Genomic DNA, 20,071 nt, shown 5'->3' with positions numbered 1-20,071 from the left:
TGTATTCCACTTGAACTTTCCGTCTGTAAGCCACCCGGGGACTATGTTAGGTAGGGACGAAATGGGAGGTGTTTACAAACCGGCAATGAAACGCGATATTTATCCTGTCGGTCGAAACGAGCCTGACAGATGTAGTTTTTTTGTTGAAATTAAAATTGTGAGGCGGTATTACATTACCCTGGGCGGTGCCGCCAGATGCATAGCGTGCGTCTGACAAAGAGGCAGCCTGTGGTCATTTGAGCCAGGCCGTGGCTTCCACCAATTCCATACAGAAGCACTCGTTAGAAGCCCTCACCTGACAGGAAGCCCTGCCCACGTCAAACACACAGAACCACGCTTGTCCCGCTAGGGACACTGAGGTGGAAACTGTTGGTGCGTCTGTCTGTCCTTCCCTGGCCACAGACATCATCACGATCAGAGAAGAGTTCCAGGGCACAGAGGTGAAGTGAGTCAATCAGCCTTGTAGTGAGAACGACCCTGAATTCCTGATCCTCCTGCCTTCCAAATTCCGGGCAACACCACCATGGTGGCTTACCTTTTATTTTAATCCACAATAGTGGTTCTTGTCTCAGACCACTGGACCATGATCCACATACACAGTCTAGGCATGCATCCTCTCTTCTACAGTTTCTCACTGGGTGTACACAAGTTCAAGTAAGAGGGGCCGGAGGGCAGACTCCATGGGGCTGCTTTCCTGAGCAAGCACCTTGGTTTTTGTTGTCTTCAGGATGCTCCTGTGTATAGGTTGTGACTGTCAACACTTTTTATATTATTGATCAATGAGTTGGTAGCTCCTGGTCTAAAAATAATATTGCCAACATAATAGATACAGAAATCTCAAAAAGGCCCTTTATGGGACTTTTTGAGGGTTCTGTGGTCTAGGGGCCCAGAACTAGCATGTAAATACACTATACCAGAGGGCCCTGGGCTCCATGATGGTATGAACACTCATTCTTTCACACATTCCCCTTTTGGATGTGTTCTTGCTTCTTTTGCACAGGGCCTAATGTACAGTGCTATCTGGCTGCCACAGACAATCCCCATGCAATTGTATCCTCTGCCATCCTCTTCTCTGGACCCTGCAGAACTCGGTACATTTTCCTGCTATGTGACCAGCTGCTCAGCAGCAACCTCTCCTTTGCATTATGTGTTCACGCATGCACGATGCATCTCAGGGAAGATGTTCACAAGGCTGTCTATGAACACACGAAAGGCAATAACGGTGAGGGGAAAAAGGAATTAAAAATTAGAACTGGATGCTATATGCCCTGGACTGATAAGAGTGAAATTTATCAGTGGGAACACTTTCCTGGGTCATCAGTTACAAGATCACTGGAAGACAGGAACAGCAACCAACGCATAGCTCACACACCGTGACAGGTTTCATAACCAGTAAACCAGTCTGACAAATAAAATGCCAGCATTTGACAGCTTGAATCCTTAAAGCAAGATGAACAAGTGGCCCTGAGCTACTCACCTGAATGAACAGCTAATGCCAACAGCTTCCAGACAGGAAGGAGCCTGTCACTATGGAGGGATATGTGGCAGCCTGAACATGGACAACTGTCACAAATCAGGTCATCTACGTCCACAGATCGTGATGGGAAAATGTTCCCTGATAAAATTAGTATTGTGGGTTGAATTACTCCCCTGTCCTCAAGTTCATATGGTGACAGCTTAAGCCCAGGCATCTCAGGACATGACCTTGGAAACAGAGAACACTGATATTATCAGTTGGGAGATGAACACGTTGGAGGACAATGGGCCACTGATCCTGCGTGGCTGTGGCTATGGTTTAGATGTTCTCTTCTGTAATTCCCACTGAAATGTAATTGCGTCCTAACAATATTAAAGGTAGGACCTCATAAAAGTTATTAACGCATGTGGACCCCACCCTTGTGAATGGATAAATGCTACTATTCTGAGAGAGGATGCCTTACAAGTTTAGCCTCTGGTTCTCTGTCTAAAGTAAGTGATGCTTTCTGCTGTGTTGTAACCTAGTCAGAAGGTCTCCACCAGATGTTCTGGACAGTTCAGTGTCCAGAAATGTACAGATAAACTTATGCTCACTGTGTGTCCTCATTCTCAGGCATTTGGTTATAGCAGTACAAATGGTCTAAGACAAACACTGTGCTTCCGAAAAGGGGAGACCTGGACACAGAAACATGTATCTATCAGGGAACGCTGGGTAAACCTCAAGACAGAGATCAGAGACAGATGTTTTTATGAGCCAAGGAACACCACACTGCCAACAAACAACTAGAAGACTGGAAGACAGCCCTGGAGCAGAGAGTCTTCCTGGCACCATCTGGGATTTCTAGATCCCAGAACGATGTGAAGAGAGATTTCCAACATGTGAGCCACTCTTCTGGTGGTGCCTGCGTGCAGCGATGTTACATGTGAGCCACTCTGCTGGTGGTGCCTGCTTGCAGCAATGTTACATGTGAACCACTCTGCTGGTGGTGCCTGCTTGCAGCGATGTTATGTGTGAGCCACTCTTCTCATGGTGCCTGCTGCAGTGGAGCTATAGAAACATCTTAAGACATGGAGGGAGGAACCCCAGCCTTTCAGTTTTTCCTGCTAAAAGGTCTTTATTTATACCCTAGGCTATCCTGAAACTCACAATCCCCCAGCCTCAGTTTTCCAACCACTGGGATTACAAATGGTTAGCACTGGTCCTGGCTATTACTCCAAGCTTTAAAGGGCATGGGTACCAACGGTGTCAGGAAAGAATGGTGCTAAGTACAAACTTAGAGAAAGGACAGAAAGTGAGCCATGGAGTGAACTGAAACAGAACTTTGGCTTGGACAATAGGAGAGCCCAGAGAAATGCTCTTAACTGCTTCTCACTTAAAAAAAAAAAAAACATACAACAGCAACAAAGCCATCAAAAGGAAAGTCGCGTTTAACGATGTGAGGATAATACTTTAATTAGACTTCTTTCCTAAGACTTTTGGAGCCAAAGACTTTTGGGCACAACTCTCAACTAAGTTAAGAGACAGCGCTTGGCCTGTGACTACCGTGTGTGTTTGGAGACAGAGGAGATGCTTTTAAGACTAAAGCAACGGGCCACCTAAAACATCAGACTGGTCACCAAAACCAGATGCTGTCTTACTGACATGGTGGATAGTTATTACACTGCGCAGAAATGCAAGAATAGCTTGGGCCAGCAAGATGGCCCTGCAGGTAACAGCGCTTGCCTGACAACTGAGCTCGATCCCTGGCTTCCACAGTCATGTGACCTCCGTAACACACACAAATACAATTTTAAAATTAAAAAATTAAAGGTATCTTTGTGAAGCAAATAAATTTCAGTATGAAGCAAAGGTTAATATGGCCTAAGGAGCGAGACTGGTAAATTAAGAGAACACCAGAGGACCTTGGAGGATGAGGAATGAGACGCCCTCCTTTTGTTTCCAAGAAGAGAGCCAGTTTCATTAGTGAAAATAAATTTAAGCAATTAAAATGTTTCTTCCCCTGAAATACATCAATATGAATGAGAGAACAAGATGCCACCTAAAATTATCTTTGACCTAACTCAGAAGGAAATGAAAACTAACATCTACCGCAGGACCCACAGAACTGAAAAGAGACAATTCAGACAAGTGGAAGTGGGATACGGACAAATAAGGTCTCAAGAGGTGAATGTGGGACCAGCGAGATGGCCCAGTAGGTAAAAGTGCTTGTCTGACAGACCTGCAGACCTGAGTTCAATTCCTGGATCCCCACAGTGGAAGGAGAGACTCTGAAAGTTGTCAACACACACACAGAGACACACACACAAACACACACAGACACACACAGACAGACACACACACAAACACACACAGACACACACAGACAGACACACACACACACAAACACACCCTTAGAAATCAACATGAACAGTCCCAATTTAATGACTCAAAAGAAAAGAAAGTCACAAAACAAAAATAAAGTCAACAATCTTTTTTTTTTTTTTTTTTTTTTAAATAAACATGTACCAAGTCATTTTTTCTAAACGAGTTGGGGAAGGTCTGAGATTTCACCCACTTACGTGATACCAGAGAATAAACACTCCAGGTTCTCCCATCTCCAGTTTCCCTTTGTGAATTCTGCCTGCCTTGCAAGGCCAGGCTTAAGAGGCCCCTTCCCTGTGACCTCTTGTGCAGCTCCCCTAGCCCCCAGCTCCCTCGGGTCCCTACCAGCTCAGCATTTACGACAAAGCACTCAACACAGTGCACACAGTTTGTGGGGATCTCCAAAGACAGCTAAGAAAACGTGCCTAGCAAAAGGAAAATGTTGACCAGGAGGAGAAAGGTGGGAGTTCCACCCGCCACCCCTTCACCCAGCAAGATGTATATATGGTCAGAGAACTTAGGTTGCCTGGAGAGGCTGGCCTACTGGGCCTGCGACAAACAGGGGACGGCGAAGAACTGCCCACTTCACCCTCTGTGGTCTGGAAGTTTCTTCCCACAGGCTGTGGGAATCGGCAGCAGGACTGGGGCTTAGTTGTGTTTTCTGCTTGTTTGCTTTGGTGATGGCTGCCGAAAGAACTGGGGAGAGACTGAGGCGAGGGAGCTTGGAGGCCGGGGTAGACAAAGGCCTCTTCACGGCGGTGTTTGCCAGTGGGAGGTGTTGTGTTCTTTCTATGGGCTTCAGGTCACTACTAAAACAAGCAAGTTTGCATTGCCTTCATATCACGCAACCAAACAGCAGCCATCGCTTCCTTTTCTCCCTTGCTCTGGTGTCCTTCCTCTCCCCTCCCCCTTGCCCCCTCTCCACACTTTCCTTCTTTTCTCTCCGACTTTCTCCTTATTTCCTTCATTCTTTGTCTCTTTCCACTTCGTTTTCCTCCTTCCTTCCTTCCTTTCAGAACAAGGGTAAACTGGAATAAAAGGAAGGTTTGGGGTTCCAAGGAGCTCTAGGCCTTAGCACCATCAGGACACAGAGTCTCAATGTAGGAATGAAAGAAAAAGGAGTCGGGGTCCGGGGAGTGCTAACGCAGGCATCAGGAAGAGTGGGGTTTCATAACTAGGGAGAACAAGCAAAGATGAGAACGGAGGGTGACTGGGGGCTGTGTGTGATTTCTAGACCAACAGCACATGAGGTTCCCTTGGGACACCGTAGCTTAAAGTGAAGAAGCCCCTCTACCTGGACACACGCAGTGCGCGTCAGCAGGGGAGTGACTACCCCTGTGGTAAGGGATGGAACGGGTCAGGGAGAGACCAGGTCTGCTAGGGCCTTCTCTGGTGGCAAGTTATGAAATCTTAAAGGAATATGCACTGTAAAGTTGGGAAGAAGATGGAGGAAAAACTGTTCAGAATAGACCAGGTGGAAGTGTTTTACTATAGAAGACGAGGAAAAAAAAAAAAACCTTGAGGAAATTGGTGGTGCAAGGGAGAAGTTCTCCACGGAGGTCGCTTCCTGACTGGAGATGCCACGGGACTAGCTGCCGCCAGCCCCCGTCCCCACATCTCCCCCACCACAATAGACATTACGTCCAATCTGTCAGCTCAAGGAAGTCCTTTCTCCCTCAAGTTTTCTTAGGTGAGCACTTACTTTATCAGAGCAATGAGCAAAGCACGTGTTTTGGGCCCTGCTGTAAGCCCCGAGCACAGGGCAGGCACTCGTTGCTGGGAAGGACGGTAACCATCACCCTCTGTTCTAGGGGCCCCTCCGTGACGCTTCTGGGATTCTACCCACGATTCCTATTGTATATGACAATGGTGAAATGGATTGAATGCAGGGAAAACAGGCAAGCCCAAAGAGTCAATGGGAGAGAAACAACTCAGATTAGGATAACCTGACTCCAAACTACGTGGACGCCTAAGTGAAGGCGATGAAAGCAGCGGGCTGACGTGCTACAGGAGCGTGGGCAGCCCTTCAGCACTGCTGTCTCAATCATTAACGCCTACACATTGCTCTTCCTGCCTTGGAGGCCTATGGACAAAGATGCAAAGAGGCAAACAAGGGCAGAATGCTCTGTGGTGCATAGGGTTGGCTCAGGCTTTCCTCCTTTGTCTTCGTGTAAGTCATAGGGATATAGCCAACGTTTCTTGCCCGCCTGCCATCGCTCTGGCCTGACTCTTCTTGTGTAAGCTTTGAGGGGTAGAAAACGAGGAAGTCCTGAGCCCAGAGAACCTTCCCCAAGGCCTTCCTGAGAGAGGTCTCTCAATATTGGTGGCTACTTCTGAGCAGGCTAACTCGGTCTCAGATACAGCATGAGAGAATTACAGAATGGTTTTTTGATGTCTCTATTCGGGCTAGAGAGATGCTTGCCAGGGACTGAAAATAAGGGTATGCAGCCAGCCACGGAGTTAGCTATACACCTATGATGCTCATTATTGGGAAGCTGAGGCAGGAGAATCACTTGAGCTCAGGAGCTTGAGATTCCCTGGGATAATATACCTAGCCCCTCCCCCTCAAAAACAAAACACAGGAGTTCTAACTTGTTCAGAAAAAGAAATTTGGAGATTCTGATGATCAATGGAATTTTTACAGAAAGCCTTTTGGGATTTTGAAGAGTAATATTAGATTATTATTACTATTACGTGTGTGTGTGTGTGTGTGTGTAAATCTGAAGGTCAGAAAAGGCTTCAGGTCCCCCAGAACTGGAGTTAGAGATATTTGTGGAACACTTAGGTTGTTACATGGGTACTTGGATTTGAACTCTGGTCCTCACAGTTGTATAAAGCAACCTTAAACCTGGAGTCCTATTTTTCCATTCTGAACTATTACTTACATGTTTCGGATGGCAAACTTATGCAGATTTTTTTTTCTCTTTTTCAATTTTCACTGTATGGGTCTTGGTTCAGTCTGTTCTAAGTGCTGAATTACAGCAGGGACCACAGACTGCTCTTGATTTGCTTGCAAGCCTGACCAAGAGAAACAGAACAAGAAAGGTCACAGCAGCTGCAGAGGGGAACCCCGGCAGGTCACTGACATGTAGCACGTGGGAAGAAGGGAAAAGCAAGACTGTGACCCTGGAAACCTGGCCCTGGAGACACCGGCAGCTTGTACGTGAGCAGAGGCCCCCAGACGCACTGAAGGGCAGGTCCAGGCAGAGCATCTCCCCGTCACATTTTATCTCGAAAGAAGTCAGCACCAGTGCAAGAAGGGCTTGCGACGAGCGTCCCATAACTGTCTAGAAATGAGTAAGTCACAGGTCTTCTGTTAGGTGTGATTCAGACTTTTAAAATGGTTTGTGTGTGTGTGTGAGAGAGAGAGACCAGGTCCGCATGCCACAGAACATGTGTGTAGGTCAGAGGTTAACCTCAATGACAGTCCTTATCTTCTCCCCTGTGTGTGCCAGTGTCCCTTTGTTTTTCTTCACTGTACACAGCGGACGAGCTGGCTCACAAGTTTCTAGGGCTTCCCCTGTCTCCACCTTCCGTCTGTGCCTGGAGCACCAGTGTCACAGATGTTTGCTGCTGTGCCTGGCTTTATGTAGGGCCTCGGGGCTCAACCTCTGATCCTCAACCTTGCATGGCAAGCAGTTTATTCTTGAAATCACCTCTCCAGCCCATGACTTTCCATGAGCTGATATGCAGATGCACTGTATCAGGACCTCCAATAGCCAGCCTGATTAGTGTATTTATAACCGTGTCTAGGACTTGGAGCCACTTTCCCTATTTTAAGTCATTGTAAAAGTTTGATTGTATCTTAGCTTTTATGATGTAGACTTGGCCTGCTCTGGGCTTTGTTTCCAGCTGGCAAAATAAAGTTTCAAATTATAGCCCTCCCCCTATGGGAGAAGATAATCCAATTTATGACTTTCCAAGAAGAATCCTGTCCACATTCAACTCTAGGACACTCAGCCAAAGAAGATGATGGGACCCCCGTTGTTCGAGTCGTTTAAATCCGATTTGTGCGATGTGCTGCCCCATTATTCCATATAGAGCGCCCGTCTGCACAGGGATGGGGTAGATGCTGGAGTTCTGTGCTGTCATTTCTGTAGTTCAGACCGCACCGTTACTGCTCTGGAAGCCAGAGAGCGGACACTTACAGCGATTTCGCTGTCACAAGAAAGCATCGTTTTTCACGATTTACATGAAGACTCCTCACAGGGAAGAAACCTTTAATTGGCACTCCCCCCCCCCGCCCCGTATCATTTAAATATCAGGCCAGCTGGATCCCCACCGCCCCTGTGAATTTAATCAGCGAGCTCTTCTCAGAACCTATAGTCCATAATCACCCAGGGCTTGAGCTGCATCTGTCGCCCAAATCTGGCTGTGACGGTTTGTCATCGTTAGTGCTCGGCCGCTAGAAATGTGTCGTCCCACGGCACCTCGGACGCTCTCATTTTGTAAAAGAGTCTTAAGGGAAACACCATCTTTGAGTTTAAGCGCTTTCCAAGGACCACAGGATTACTTTCCTCCTAACTCTCCCTTACCTAAATTCCTGTTGGCAACATTCTTTCGAGGCTCAAATTATGTGACTGCCTATGCAGCTCCTATTTTCCTAGCTGCATTCCAACGTGATATTTCAGTTCTTACCAAATATACCTCCTAATACCGGTTTTTCTTTTTTGTTCCCTCTCTCTCTCTCTCACTGTGTGTGTGTGTGCGCGCGCGCGTGCACGCATATATGTAGTAACAGACAACCAGATGATACTAAATAAAAATGTCACTTTGCTCTGCTCCCCTGCATGAGCCACTGTGGTTTATTAACCCAGCTTTTATTCTTTAAACCAATCAAATGTGACCAGGGACCTGAGTCATCTTTGTATTAAACTTGGCAACAAATAAAACATTGCCAGGACTACAGTGTGTCATAACAACAAAGACACATTAGCTTGAAGGTCCTTGAAGCTCTTAGCGGGTCTTGTTGAGGAGACAGAAAGCGTGCACAGAGCGGCTAACAGTGGGATGTTTCCCAGATGACAAATGAACAAGTCATTTGTGTGGTCACCGGCAGCGTTAACTACCTCGCTGCCAAGAGCGTCTACCATAAAAGAGAATCAAAAGGTAGATATGACTTAGTCCATAAAATGTTTATAGTACCCGAGTTTGGATTCCCAGCAGCCTTCATAAAGGCTAGGTGTGGTGGCATACATCTGTAACCCTAGAACTGGAGGCAGGGGAGAGGCAGGAGGGTCCCTGAAGCCCACTGGCTAGCTAGTTTAGCAGAACCAGGGAGCTCCAGGGTCAATGATCAACCCTGCATCAAAAAACAAGGTGTAGGGCTAGCGGCGGCTCCATGGATAAAATGATAGGCCTGCAAACATGAAGACCTAAGGTGGACGGGTGTACGAGTTGGGGTGTGTGTGGCAGAGTGCCTGCAGTCCTAGTGCTCAGGACACAAAGACGGGGACCCCCAGGGACAACTGGTTAGCTGGACTAGCTGAATTCAAACGTTCAGGTCCAGCAAGAAACCTTGCCACAGAAGATGGAGAGGCATGGAAGAAGACATCTGATACCAAACTCTGGCTTTTGGGGCCTTCATGTGCATTCCCATACATGTGCTCCCCATACATGCTTACGCATATATACAAAGGCACTGACTCTTCACACAGATGCATACTCGTACAAAAATAAAAATAAGGTGGAGAACGACTGGGGAGGAGAGCTGATGGTAACCTCTGGCTTCCACATGTATGTACACACATATACACATGCATCTACACAAGCATACACACATACACACACAAAGGACATTAATATGTTCCTTAATGTGTGAGAGTATTGCTGGTGGGTATGCTGGGGTTTGAAGCATAAGGACAGCATCATCAAGATAACTGCAAAGCACAGGAATTTGTTTAAAAACACGGCCTTATATTTTATTTATTTGGCATGTGTGCACATGTGCTACTTACTAGTTTTTAGAAGACAGTTTGCTTGAATCAATTCTCTCCGTCCATCACTTGGGTTCTGGGGATTGAACTCGGGTCATTAGGTTCAGAAGCTAGTGCTTAACTCACTGAGCTATCTCGCCATCCCAAAACACAGGAATTCATGAGCCATGGAAAATCACATGGCCAACATCCTTTAACCACAAACAACAGTAATCACACAATGAGATAAAGCGATGAGCAGCTGCCGGGTGCTCTGACCACTATGGAGCAGGCACCCAATAGCTGCTCCCACCCCCAAGAGAAAGAAATTCACAGGGGTGAGGAAATTAAAGCAGCCGGAGTCTGAACAGGGCCTTGCAAAGTTGGGGAGCAACTGCTTATAGGCACATCTGCCTCAGAAATGTCCCAGATATGGAGACAGGACTCCCGCAGCAGCAAATCCACCAAACCTGAACAAAACATTTTCCCCACTTTTAGTTTACAAAAGGGAACAATAACAGTTGAGGGGCATTCTCTAGGTGTTTGCCACCAGAAACTAAATATTAAGCTATGCTGGAGGAAGATACACACATTCTCTCTCTCTCTCTCTCTCTCTCTCTCTCTCTCTCTCTCTCTCTCTCTCTCTCTCTCTCTCTCCCCCCCCCCCTCAAAATTTCTTTTAGCTGTTTTGAGAAGTTCTTGGTCTCTCTCAAATGAATGGACAAGAGAATCCTCTAGCATCCAAGTCAGGAAATAAGTTTTAAAAATGTGTAAAGGTACTTTGCTTTTTATTCTCTTGGCAAGGTTGGCTTGTTCATTTTTAGAACGTAGGTGTAAAATTCTCTGGAAGGCACAGTACATCTCAATGAGATGCATGTACAGCAGTTTGTCTCATTCTGAAGACAATTAGATGAAGTTTACTTGTATAATTATTTGTAATTTTAGGTTTCAGAGAAGATGTATTTCCAATTAAGAGCTGACGATGTACCTTAAAAACACGGTACAGTGAACTCCTGGCGGGGCCCTCCCTTGTTGGTGTACACAAACACCAATATCAAGTGGTGGTTTGGTCACATGATCCAGCCCCCAGCTCCTACAAATATAGAACATGACCATAAAAAGTAACGGACTGTGCCCTGGCTAACTAATTTATGACAGCAGATGCAGATCGGAATGCCAGCTGGAATTCCCTTCTCCTCGCTGGCAAGGATCACATACACAGCTCTGCGCAGGCCATGGGAGCTCTGTCCAGAAAAGACCGCTTCGGTTATGGCTTGCTGAAGTGGGAGCCAAGAATGCATCTGAAGAAAAGGCCCCAGCAGGCTCTTCCAGGGTGTTTAAAATTTGCTAAATGAGTCAGCAACTTCTTTTCAAATTTGATTTTTGATTCAGGTCTTAAGAGAGAGATCTTGCAACTCTTCCAGCTTTTCATATCGGATTTACAATGGCAGGCAAGAGGCCGTTTAGCTTTTCATTAAAGGATGATAAATAGCCGATAATTATTTTTATGAAGAATTCCAAGTGATTTTGACACGGAAGAAAAAAAGATAATGAAAAATGCCTTACTCACATAAATACAGTCTTATCCTTTATGTAGCATTTATCACCAAGGCTGTCTGGAATTCTAACAAATTTAGGATGAGACAGTAGATAAAACAGAGGAAGGCCTCTTTCTCGGTGAACCTTCACCCCTCGGATAATCTCCCAGATCCCCAGTGCGTGATAATCACCTCACTTCCTTTGGACAGCCATTCATTATCTGATTCGGGTCTTAGACAAAGAGAGATGAGCTAATGGGTGTGCCTTATCAGATTAAAAACAACAACAAAAAAGCCACCCCTGAGTGACAGTTCGGTGGGACAGGATCTTAGCAAATCCCTTTTGCCTCCACAAGGCCGAGCTTCCAAATAGCTATAAAGCTACCAGCCTCAGCCAGAGCTCACAGCCCATCACCGCTTTCTGCTGCTAAAGCAAACAGTCTGGGCAGGATGCTGTCCTCTCTCTTCGGATCAGCCTCCCCACCGCATCCTGATAAGCCGGTGATTAGCTTTCCTTTTGGGATTCAGTCTGGCCTGCTTAGCTTCAGGCTGTCAACTGCAGTGGACCCTGATAGTATCATACAGCTGACGCCTCTCTTTCCTTCCAGGGTGCTTTATTCTGCATGAACCGGCATCTACACCGATGCAGCAAGCAGCTTTCAATGCTAGCTAGCCAGGGTGCAGTTATCAAGGTCACTTTTGGGCCCTGCGTAGCAACAGTCCTATGAAAAAGCGGAGGCTTCCTTTTGCCTCATTTCTCTATCTGTAACATGAAACTGCCCATCAGGCTGCTGGTTATAAAAACCAACCTGCCTGGCAGAGTGAAACCAACCTGCTAAACCAGGCATAGTGGTGCATGCCTATAATCCCATCACTGGGGAGGCTGAGGCAGGGGAACTGCCATGACTTAGAAGCCAAACTGGTGTATATAGTGAGCACCAGGCCAGCCAAAGATACACAGCAAGACCGTTTCACACCAAACCAAAAACCAAGGAACATCCAGCCCTCTCTCAGGAAGACATGGATTTTTGACCTTCTGCTTGTGTATTTTATTTAGCTTAAGCTTAAATGTTTCTCCAGAAATTAAAAACACGCTTTACTGCCCGTGGGTGCTTTTGAGTTGGTCCTGAAGGGAACCAACCTATTTGGTAGCAACAGTGAGAGCAGAAATGTGTATATATTTATGAAATGAGCATATTGGCTCAATTTAGAAAAGAATCACCAGTTGGATTCAGAGGTGCTATTCCTCAGAATGATCCATTCAGATTGCTGGGAAAAAATGACTCTGGAAAGAAAATGCAATCGAGCACGATAGCACAGGTAAAACATGGACATGTTTCACTTTTTTATTTCTCTAACAGTTTTTTTCTTCTGTTTTCAAGATAAATGAAAAAAAGTATTTTTAAAAAAAATCCATTAAAATATGGGTGGGTGGATGGCTCATTCAGTCAAGTGTCTGCTGTGCTAACACGAGGACCTGATTTCGGATCCCCCAGCACTCATGGAAAAGTCAGGTGTAGTGTCCTGCACCTGCAATCCCAGTGTTGAGGGGGTAGAGACAGGGAGATCCCTGGGGACTTGCGGGTAGAGGGGACAGACGATGGCCTATCTAGCACAGTCAGGAAGCACAGGAAGCAACAGGTTCAGTGAGAAACTCTCAAAAACAAACCAAAACAAAAGAAAAATAAAACTGCAAAGAGAGATTTTACGAGGCTACTGGATGCCAAACTATGGTCTCCATGCCCTCCTCCACCCCAATCCATTAGAGAAAAAAAATCCCAGTTTTAATCACTGCATGGTGTTCTCTGTCACGAGGGCCCTGACAGCAGAGCTTAGCGTAGCTCACCATGGTTAAGTCCTTCAAGAAGATTAAGCAGAGATGCCGAGACATTTTCTGGGCATGAACTTAAGAAACACTTTGGAGTTTGGATTTGTGCAATCATTTGCTTTTCCCTTACAATGTCCAGACCTGCCACTAACATCAAGTAATTTACCCCAGACACATTCTGAGATCAAAGCCACATGACTACTTGAACATCACAAAATAGTGTCCAATAATGTGACTTTTTATGGCTCCGGTGAACCGGGCAAACAAGGACAGACTCAGTACACGCGAAAGAAGCTACCAGTTATCCGTACACACGCAACTCTGTTCATATGCAAATGTAATCAACACATTCATTTGTTGGATTTTTAAAGCAGTGATGGTTCCTTTTCATTGTCAACTGGATTTGGAGTCACCTAGGAGGCACTGTTGAGAGCATACATGAAGGGATGGAAAGATCTAAGTGAGGAGGGGAGACCCAGCCTGAATGTGGGTTGCATCATCCCATGGGGCGGGACTCCAGGTTGAATAAGAAGGAGAAAGCAGTTGGGCAGTTGGTGGTGGCACACGCCTTTCATCCCAGCATTCGGGAGGCAGAGGCAGGCGGATCTTTGAGTTTGAGGCCAGCTTGGTCTACAGAGTGAGTTCCAGGACAATCAAGGCTACGAAGTGAAGCCCTGTCTTGAAAAACCAAACCAAACCAAACCAAACCAACCAAGCAAGAAGGAGAAAGCAAGCTGAGCAGCAGCATTCAAGTCTCTGCTCCCTAACTGCAGGCTCAGTGTGATCAGCCACCTCCCACACCCCCAGTCGCGCCTTCCCTGCCAGGATGCGCTGCACTCCTGTACTCGGAGGCAAAACAAATCTTTCCTTCTGCTCTTCAGGTGCTTCTGTTAGGTATTTCGTTATGGAAATGAGAAAAAGCAACTAATAGCAAAATCTTTCTTTGGATGGCTGGGAAAACCCTTATGAGTCTGGAGAACCAATATATGTGCTCTGAGAGAAACTTCTCTACGGCCAGATCAAGTGACCCACTCTGGTAGTCTTAGATGCTGGGAGAAGTTGTGAATTCTTCCTTTTATAAATACTAATGGATTAAATTTTCTAGTGTTTCTTGCAGCCTCATTTAGCCATGAGACTAGATGAAGGTGACATATGCCGCTTCCAGGCCTGGCCCACTAAAATGTTTTTAGAAGGAAGCCTGCATCGTCTTTCCTAAGTCAGTGCTGAGGCTCTAACCATGGCAGAGGACTCGAGAGAGCAGACGGCCACTCCCTGAATGACCAAAGGCTGAGCCGTGGCAAACACCAGAGTAGAACTTCCGTAAGAAGGAAATGGGTACTCCTAGGAGCCTTTAGGATTTGGGGACGTCTTGCTAGAACAGTTGGGCTATACGGATTATTTCTAGACTCTCTCTAAGTCACCTGACCCTTTCATGTTTTTTCTCATCTAGTCCTCATGACTCTAGGGATTATTATTCATATTTCAAAGATAAGAAAACACGGCTTAGAAGCATTAATTGCCATACCCCAGGCTACTTGACAAGCTTGGCTTGAGTACCTCAGTGGAAACATCTGGTGGGTTTAGCCTGGCTAATGCTCCAGTAGCTACTTAGAAAAAGACAGAAGATTCTTGACATGGAAGGCACAGGAACACTTTGTTATTCTCGTGTTTGGATTAGTGGAGTTAATGTGGACTAGACCTGGGACTCAAGTCAGGGTGGGCTAAAGTCATACGTTGCTCTTCTTGAATACTATTACAGACTTTGAGCTGGCTGTGCGTGGTACCATTTGGGAACCCAGCACTAGGGAAGTGGAGGCAGGAGAATTAAGAGTTCAAGGCTGATTTGACTGCATTGCAAGTTCAGAATTAGTTTGGGATATATAAGAGTGTATCAAGAAATGCACATGCAAGTACACACACACACATTTCATTTCCTTAATTGATAGGTCAAAACACAAAAATGATACACCATTACGAGATAAAATGTGATGCTTCAATACATATAGACATTACAATAGACATTATATAACAGTTAAATGAAGATAAATGCCTCTACCTCTGCAAACATTTGCCCTTTGTTGTTAAATCTTTTCAAATCCCAGGCATATTTATACTTCCTGGAGTTCTGTAGCTTCTATGAGCCTAAATAATTAGCTGGAGGTCCTAAGGCTATTGCCTGCAAGAACTTGCTTGGTTTAAAATGGGTGAACATTAACACATTTGAAGAGTGTTCCAAGCATTGGCGAGTCCTTGCGAAGGCGGGCTTATAAGCTGAGGAGTGAACATCCAGAAACAAGAAGCACCTGACCCAAAGTTCCGAGCCTCCTTAGGAGAAGCTACACTGAGGAGCGAACATCCAGAAACAAGAAGCAGCTGGACAAAGCTCTGAGCCTCCTTTCATTGCTCACTTTTTTTAGGCTGTGCTCACAGTGGAAGGAAAGAATGGGTTCTAAATTCCTGCTCTCTATGGAGGGGGCGGAAGGGGCACTGTTTCATCTTAAAGTGGGAGGCCAAGGAATGGGAATGCTGCTCAGAGGTAGAGTGCTTGCCTGGGATGTGTGAGGCTTGGTTCAGTCCTCAGCACTGTGATGAGTACAAGTTCAAATAAAGATGAGGAGAGACAAGACAGAAGAGCTGTGCGCGCGCGCGCGCGCACACACACACGCACACACACACAAGCACACACATGTGCGTACACATACAGAGTGTTTATAAAGAAGAAACCATGGTCTCTCTTGGTAAGTAGCTCCTCTCTTGCTCTCCATCCTCTTCTCTCCTCTCATGGTCCGGTTTAGTCTGCTGGCCGTGTTCAGCCTGGACTCTTCCCCCTGCCTGCTTTTCCCAATTATATCGACAATAAAAATCTCCTCCATCCTTAAGAGTCGTCAAAGTTCTCCCTCCTTTTATTTCGTTCACTTCATCCACCAGCAAGTTCTCCAGGTGATTAGAAGCAGCTGGAATTGACATGCTCAAGGCCCTGAAATGAATTTGAGCTCAAGGCAGGACGGGGAGAGCAAGGCGTACAACACGGGTCAGCCTGGGCCATCAGGCTCCCTGTTACTCTGGGACACTTTAGAACTGTGGGTTCCTGGGACACACTCCAGACTTACTGACCTGGAAAGTCTGCAAACGAGGCCCGGTTGTAACCTAACAACCCTTCAGGGGATTCTCTCTATGCCAAAGCTTTGAGAGACTCTGCTGGATGTCAGGGAGAGGGGAACTCATAGCAGTCCTCTCTCCCTCCTGGAACAAGGAAGAAATCACAGCACAAAGGGACAGATAGGGCTTGGGTCCCATGAGAAGGTGCCATTTTTACTGTGGCAATACTCGATGTAATTACCTGACGTGAGCGAGAACACGCAACAAACCTGTTCAGGAGTTAATTAGAGGAGGTGCGTACAGGCCTGGGGAATCAGTGTGCAGAGAGAGAGAGGAAGATAGCGTGTCCAGCTTTTTAAAAGCTGCCTAGCGCATGTGCACAGGGGCTTGGCGTGACTACGTATTACGCAGATGATGCAGATGATGGTCTCACTCATGCGTGCAAGGGTTTAGCTGAGTCATGTGTGGATGGAACCATGAATGTGCACACATGGGTCACGTGGGGGCCCTTTAACAGTCATGCAATGCCTGAGGGCCTGTGTAAACACGCATGGCTCTAGAACCCAGAAGTGCAGCCTTATTTGTGGCTGAATAATTAACACTCTATGCTTCCAGAACTCACACTGGGAAGTGGGAAAACCAATGCTCAGCCTCACACTGCTTTCCCCACTGTGATGTGACCTCCTGAATCTGCCTTTGTGTCAGAAAAAGTTCCAGAATAGTGCTCTTGGTTAAGAAGAAAGGGAGTAGAGGAAGGGGTCAGACAGAGATGTGAGCACCACAAACGACAATTACAAAACAAACCAAAGCAAAAAAAAAAAAAAAAAATCAGCTTTCATTTTACCTACCGATCTGTTGGGCCTTGCTGCCCCAGGAGTCAGAGAAGCAAAGCTCATGGAACACCTCAGTGCACACACCTTCCTTGAAACCATCTTTCTACCTTTTACCAAGAAGGCAGCATAGTAAGAAAGGGAAAGCGTAGATGCTACATCCAGGACACAAAGCCAGTATCCTTGACCATGGCTCGTCTTGGAATGTCAAAGTCCCACTTCGTCAGCTCGTGTGAACATATCGCTTGTTCCTGCTCTTCTTGTGCTCACGAGTAAACCCAGGGCCTCCCTCATGCTAAGTACATGCTCTGCCGCCGAGCTACACCCAAGCCCTGTCCACTCGCTCACCAGTGTGAGCATCGTCTAATATTTACAGAGTGGAGTTTCTTCAGTGCAAAGTAGTGAGGCCAATGGAAAGAATTCTTGTTCTAAGTTTCGAGCACCCACGGAGTGGAGTACCAGGGAGGAAAGTCTGTTCTTGCTCCACCTTGGACTCAGTGGAAACCACGCATCCCACCTCAGTCAAAAAGGCTAAGGCAAGAGTCTAGAAATCATTTCTCAGGTTGAGAAGCCAAGGGGAAAAAGTCATCTAGACTGGAACCTGGAAGACTGCATGCTTGCAGAACCACCCAGGTTTTGCGGTAGCTTCTTTGACACAGAAGGCAGAGGCATGCCCGTCTCAGGAAGGGTTTACAGCTGTGTTTACAAGTGAGCATCACTTGTAGAGCCCCGGTACTAGAGCCGAGGCCATTCCTCAGACCAATTAAGTAGGAACTCCTTGGGATGGGACCCGTGCATTGGTGCTTGTGATGTCTCATCCTCAAGGTCAATTTGACTACAGTAGGAATCACCCAGGTGACACATCTCTGGGTGTGTCCGGGAGGGAGTTTCTAGAGAGATCTAACTGAGCAGGGAAGACCCACTCAGAATGTGGTGACACTATTCTATGGGCTTGAATCCCAGATAGAATTTTTTAAAAAGGAAAGCTAACTGAGCACCCGTATTTGTCTCTTTTCCTTCCCCACTGTGAATACAAGTGACCATCTGCCTCATGCTCCCACCACCTAGCCCTCCTTGCCACGATGGACTGTACCCTCAAGACTGGGAGCCCACAGAAACTCTTCCTTCCTTAAGTTCCTTAAATTGCCTTTGTCATGCATTTTTGTGATGAGAAAAGAACAATTAAGCATTTTCCCTTTTAAAAAAAGAAATAATAATAATAATAATAAATCACAGGAGAACTTCACAGGTTCAAACCAGGCAACATCCCAGTAACTAACAAGGGATGAAGACAAAGTACCACTCCTCACCAAGAAGCTATTTGTAATGACACCTGCTGGAAAAGGGAAAATCCTTGTTCTCCAGTGGAGTGTCCCTGGGCACTAGCTTTGCATGCTTTTGTTTTGGTACTTTTTGTGTTATTGATTTTGTTTTGATTTTCATTTTTATTTTGAGAGAGAGAGAGAGGGGAGAGCGAGCGAGAACATGAAGTTGGGTGAGCGGAGAGAAGCAGAGGATCTGGGAAGTGTTGGGGAAAGAATATGATCAAAATATATTGCATGAAACACTTAAGTTGATCTTTTTTAATGAAAAAAAAAATTTCAGGTTACTGCAAAACCCATCCCTTGGAAAGCGAGACAGGGAAGAACTTTCTAGAGAGGGTTGAGGGTCTTGGCTGCTACTATGAAGGAACCTGGTGCTGTCTTCTGAAGGCCAAGTCCTGGATCCCCAGTGCAACTGTTTCCATTTTAGGAATTTGCTTTAGAAGTCAAAAGAAATGATTGCCTACTTTGCCATACGGATATTCAATTTTTCCTCTTTACTGGTATAATTATTATCAAATTGAAGATACGAGATAATCAGAACAATTGCTCCTTTCTCGTGTCTTGGCGGCTGTTAATAGATTTACATTTTACTGAACATTTTCGTTATTACATAATGGGCCTGGTGAAAATGTTATTATGAGTCGCTGCTGAAGGAAACGTGGGCATTTCCACGATACCAGGTGGGCAGTCTGGCTGCTGGCGGTAGGGTCTGGGTGTAGAGAATGGGGAAGGTTGTATTTACGTGATGTGCTGGAAAATGGAAAAGACCCTGTGATGTCACTTTTCTTAGCATCTGCTCTTGCCTTTCTACTCATCTGCGCATTAAGAGTTACTCTGGGCATCATAGAATTATTAAGATAGATTAAAGGTTATCAGAATTACTACCTGGAGGGTACTGCTACAGCGAGCAGGCAAATCCCCTAATCTCTCTGTGTGTCTGTTGGAGGCTGGAGAACAAACACCCTTGTGTATTGGTTTTTTTTTTTCCAGGTATTAATCACTTTTATTTTGGAGACTGCTTTTCATTGCCCTACAGAGTTTGTAGATCAGGCTGGCCTGGCTGGCCAGTGAGTCCTGGGTATCCCCCTGTCTCAGCTTCTCAGAGCTAAGATTACAAGTGTACAATACCATAATCATTTTTTTAAACATGGGTTCTGGGGACTTGCAAGGCAAGCACTTTACCTACTGAGTTATTTTCCCAGTCCTTCTAAGAGAGGTTAACCCGCATTCCTGTGGCAGAGAAAGGCAAGGTGGGAGCCACACAGGTCCTTACAGACTCACGAAGTTTCTAATTAGTATATGATAGCCAGGGCATCACTCGGGAGCTTACTGCATGGCACTGAGTCTCAGTCCCTATTCCAGACCCAGTGAGTCAGAAACTGCTTCCAAGTTCCCTAGCCATGGCCAGCACAGGGCACCAGAAAGCACCAAGTCAGCACATCGTGTTGCTTAGGACACAAAAGCCACCAAAGTCAGACTAAGGATTTCCAGGGAATCAAAGGCCAGCAACCCGATAAGAAGGCAATGCAAATTTGGAACCAAATTTCATGGTGAAAATAGGAAAGAACAAGTCACAGACGTCATAGGTAAGCTGCTCTTTAAAGTGGCGATGCCATTGTCATTGTATGTGCTTGGCCATAATTATAATTTATCAGCAATGAGAAGATATATTATAGGGGCTTTTGTCATTGCAACAGG

At 46.0% G+C, this 20,071-nt stretch overlaps 1 protein-coding gene across 1 annotated transcript in view; it reads right to left on the bottom strand.

Moving 5' to 3' along the window:
* Window positions 1–20,071, bottom strand: part of Cap2 (cyclase associated actin cytoskeleton regulatory protein 2) — a 133,555-nt gene that overhangs the window by 58,579 nt on the left and 54,905 nt on the right. The window lies entirely within an intron of this gene.

This window comes from Alexandromys fortis, unplaced genomic scaffold, assembly GCF_014885135.2.
Source record: "Alexandromys fortis isolate MF-2015 unplaced genomic scaffold, M_Fortis_MF-2015_v1.1 scaffold_1, whole genome shotgun sequence".
NCBI lineage: Eukaryota > Metazoa > Chordata > Mammalia > Rodentia > Cricetidae > Alexandromys > Alexandromys fortis.
This window is presented reverse-complemented; position numbering and strand designations above follow the sequence as displayed.